The sequence below is a fragment of the Octopus bimaculoides genome, chromosome 6 (assembly GCF_001194135.2).
Source record: "Octopus bimaculoides isolate UCB-OBI-ISO-001 chromosome 6, ASM119413v2, whole genome shotgun sequence".
NCBI classification, from domain to species: Eukaryota; Metazoa; Mollusca; class Cephalopoda; order Octopoda; family Octopodidae; genus Octopus; species Octopus bimaculoides.
Genome location: NC_068986.1, coordinates 80438556 through 80443401, shown reverse-complemented (window position 1 = coordinate 80443401; position 4846 = coordinate 80438556).

The following is a 4846-nucleotide window of genomic DNA, read 5'->3' as shown; positions in this document are numbered from 1 at the left end:
CAACACTTAAAAGCCATAATTTTAAAGGAGCGATAAGAATTTTGAATAAATAATAATTCCAAAATATCACAATACGAATACAACGTATAAATTCACGATCAATGCAAAATCATTTGTAAAGCAGATCTTGTATACGTTATATTCGGCAAAAATCTCTGAACAAGCAAACAGAGAATACTCTACGAGATTAGTGAAGCTCATTAACACCGGAAAATCTTCAAATCGCCCTCTAAAATATCACCTGTCTGTACTCTCTGTCCCTCGAGAAATTTATGAAAGCGATGCTGTTGCCCTCGATAATAGCAAGGCTTTCGATCGTGTTTGGTACGCAAATTTGCTAGCAAAACTACATACCGAGGGAGCCTCCGTTCATTTGTCGTCTCTTGTATCGATACCTTCTTGTCGCAGCATGTACTGATCTTTCTGGCACAGATTCTATCAGATCTAATGCACCCCAAGAATCACTTTCCTTGATAATAGTATCTGGTCAGTCACTTTCTCCTTCACCAAAATTTCAGTCAATGTAAGATTCGAGAAACCCGTTCTATCGTCACACGGATATGTTTTTCGAAGACGCTCCAGACGCTATCTTTCACGATTAATCTAGAATCTCACCTAGTGAAAACAATTCCTCAACGTAGCCAAAATTGCATCATGAAAACTTGCTTTTGTCTTCAGAGCGAAGAAATATGTCATTCCTAAACAACTACTAAATATTTACAAATCGCAAACGACCCAACTGAAATACTTTTGATGATAATGTTGGTTCCTTTGATAAACATACTGACAAAAATTCAGACATGTTTATGAGCTTGCTAAAAAGAAAAGTGAACAATAAATCCACTGTCTATATATGGATGACTTCAAAGTATACTCTAAAACTGAATTCTATTGTCCAGACTGTATGAATATTTAGAAAGGATACTGGTATAATGTTTGGGGTGAATGAGTAGGTTGAAAGATTAAATCTGATAGGTTAAAGATAACGATATCATGAGATCACTGAAAGAGAATGAAAGATGCAAGTATTTAGAGATGTTGCAAGATAAATTACAATAATGGAAAGAGAAATGAGATGGAAAAATCTGCAAAACGTATAAGAGGCGTTAGGAAAGTGCTTGAAATGAAACTAACTAGAGGAAATGACATTAAGGCAATTATTGGGTCACACCAGTGCTGAGATACCCGGGCCTATTTTTTACTGTGCATGAAGATAGAACTACAGGAATTGGATAGAACTAGAAAACTGTTCCCAACGCATAATACGTTGTAATATCAACATGTTCTGGAAATCAAGAAAGGAAGGAGGCATGGATTTCTTAAATGCAAAAAAAGTACCATCAGTGCCGAGACACTAGATCTGAAAAACTATGTTGTGCAAAGTGAGGGAAGACTATTATCTGCAGCTAGAAATATCGAAGAACTCGCAGAAACTAAAAGATTTTAAAAAAGAAAACCGATAGAAAAAATAGCTGGAAAAAGAAAATTATTTTTATACTTTTATTGTTTGTTTCCATCATTACATTCTTTTTTAAGTATGAGAGTGGTTCGTACTTTTTTGCATGTCAGTTTGATATATAAAGTATTTTATTTGTCTTCTAGCTTGACATGTGAATGACCTTCCTCTGTAGTTGTGGGTTTCGCCCTACATATTTCATTACGAACTAAAATTTTAATGAGATGGCGTCTAAAACATTATTAGCCATTAAATATTTAAACAGTTTGCATTTCATGTATTATAATATTCACTTCATAGACACAAGGGATTTTTACAAAAGATGGCTGTCAACTTCTTCCTCAGGCTTGGAGATACTTATCTTGAGATCAACTCTTGACTTTGCTGGACACCATTCAACGGTTGGCTTTGCACTTTGCTTTAGTCTCTGCAAGAAATAAAACCAAAGCTAAAATTTTATTCCATTAATAACACATACATACATACATACATACATACATACATACATACATACATACATACATACATATATACATACAAACATACTTATACATATACAGGGTGTCCATAAGGTCTGGGTACATGGAGTAAATAAAATCATAATATAAACAATTAAATAAAGAAATAATAATTTCTTGGAGTGGTTAGAGGTATTCTGTTCACGATTGTAAGGTAGTTGGTTCGACTGCCTGTGGTACGTTGTCTCCTTCAGCAAGGCACTTTATTTCACCTTTCTCCAGTTCACTCAGCTGCCAAAAATGAGTTGTACCTGTATTTCGAAAGGCCAGCCATGTCACATCCTGTGCCACACTGAATCTCCTTGGAAATTATGTTGTGCGCGTGTTTGTGGAGTTCTCAACCACTTGCACATTAATTTCACGTGCAGGCTGTCCAGTTGACCGGATCAGCTGGAACTGCAAACGACAGAGCGCCTGTTATGAATGAATGAATGAATGGATGGATGGATGGATGGATGGATGGATGTCGTTCATTTTATTTCAAGATTTCTTGCCAATATAGAAAGAGCCGGTTTCTAACCTAGAAGGATCCTTCATTAGAATGTCAACATCAACAACAGGGTACTTTTGTTTGTATATGTGCATGTATGTATGTATGTATGTATGTATGTATGTATGTATGTATGTATGTATGTGTGCATATATTCGCATGTATTCTAGTCATGCTCATATATATTTTAATTATAAACTTCTGGAAAGTTGTACAGATTTTTATACTTCCAGTGATGGATTGGATTTGTAGTCCTCGAATTAGCTTTCTCCTTTCTGGCTTTGAGAAGCCTAATTTCTCAAGATTGGCATTTAGACAGTGTGTTACATATCCCAGGGCCCCAATAATTAGAGGTATAAACTTGAACTTGTAATCTGGATAGAGTAACTGCAGATTTCTCAATAGTTCAGCGTAGATATTCTTTTTTTTTTCACTGATCTTCAGCTTTATGTTAACATTCGCTGGACAGATAGTTTCCGCTACTATTTCTCTTCTCTATCTCAAATCATTATATTAGGTCTGTTGTGCTAACATTTTATTGAGGTCTTCACTGGGACATTCCACCAGTATTCCTTTTTATTATGAGTGGCTATGGCTTCTACCATATAGTGGGTTCTTATTTCTTTGCCCTCAAGGTTATCTTTCCGACGGATTTCATTTTAGAGTGTCCTAGTTACAACATCATACCTCGCCGGTAGATAATACTGTGATGACATTTCGGACAACTGCTTATGATGTGGGTGATATCTTTGGTGTTAACTCCACAAAGTCTGCATCGGTTGTCACATTTTACCGCTTTTCCTGCATCTCTGTCCCTTTTTTTATCGGGTAATTGGTTGATATTTCCTGTTCTTGGATTGCAAACGCATGCTCTTCAAAGTGGGAGATAGTAATCTGGCTATAGGTCCATGATAAACTGCTTTGATGATCGATGTTACTATCGTCTCAGAGCTTTCTTATAACATATCCATGCATAGTCTTGTATGGTAGACTCTCTTGTTTCATCTTGAGTTGAGTACTGACTCATGATGCAAGACACGTTTCACGATGCTGACTGACGATCTTGAGTAGGTTTGTTTTCTGTGGGAAGTGAGTCCTGCCTTGCTGCATCCTACGAGCCCACAATAGCCACAACGGAATTCATTTGAAGCAGGTTCTTGTTGGTGCCTCTGTTTAAGATTCGCGCGAAGTTAGTCATGTTATTTTATTATATATATATATTGGCGCAGGCATGGTTGTGTGATAAGAAGCTTGCATCCTAATCACATGGTTCCGGGTTCAGTCTCACTGCGTGGCACCTTGGGTAGGTGTCTTCTACTTTAGCCTCGGGCCGACCAAAGCCTGTTGAGTGGAATTGGTAGACGGAACCTGAAAGAAGCCCGTTGTGTATATATGTATATGTATCTATGTGTGTGTGTCTTTGTGTCTGTGTTTGATCCCCTATCCCCGCTTGACAACCGGTGTTAGTGTGTTTACGTCCCCGTAACTTAGCAGTCCCGTAAAAGGGAACTATAGAATAAGTACTAGGCTTAAAAAATAAGTCCTGGGGTCGATTTGCTCGTCTAAAACCCTTCGAGGCGGTGCTCCAGTTTGGCTGCAGTCAAATTATTGAAACAAGTAAGAGAATAAAAAGATATGTATAGTTAATTTTATTGTCTTTCAATTTCCAAATATAACTTCTAAGTCTGGTAGAGTTCGCTTTACTTCTGTTTCTGAAACTAGAGTGATGGGAGTTATATATAAGTATCATTTCATTTTTAGTTGCTCCAATATAAGACTTCTTGTAATTATTTGCGAGTACATCGCATTAGTAGATTACGTTTTTAGTTTTACACATAATCGAGAATTCACAATTGTTTTCATCTCTGCAGCCACATAGATTATTAAGCTTGTCTGTGCCTATGTAATGTTGAGGGGGATTATTATTTATAAAATAGTTGCGCGCGTTATTTGAGGGCGAGTGATTAGGGATGACATTTATTATATCTGTCGATTGGTTGCTGTTTTATGTTGCTATTCTTCTAGTTTCATAGAAGGCATCTAGCTTTTTATTGTCGATAGAGGCAATGATAGTAGCTAGGTTGCTAGTTAAGCTGTTGCCTACTCTAATTTTTATTCTTTAAAGATTTCTGAGTATTTGTTATTTAAGTTCAATTGCTTATCTATATCTCATTATTGAATGAACTATGCTTGTTTTAAGCTGCATCGCGAAAGGGATTATTAAGCAGATGTTATCCTTATTTCGTTTATTTTTGATATTATTATTTTTGGTGTAGAAATTGTCCTTGGTATTATTGTAGAACGTAAAGTTATGGTTATAATTATTATTATTCTTTCTGTAGTTATTTTTATTATTATTACTATCAGATATATATATATATA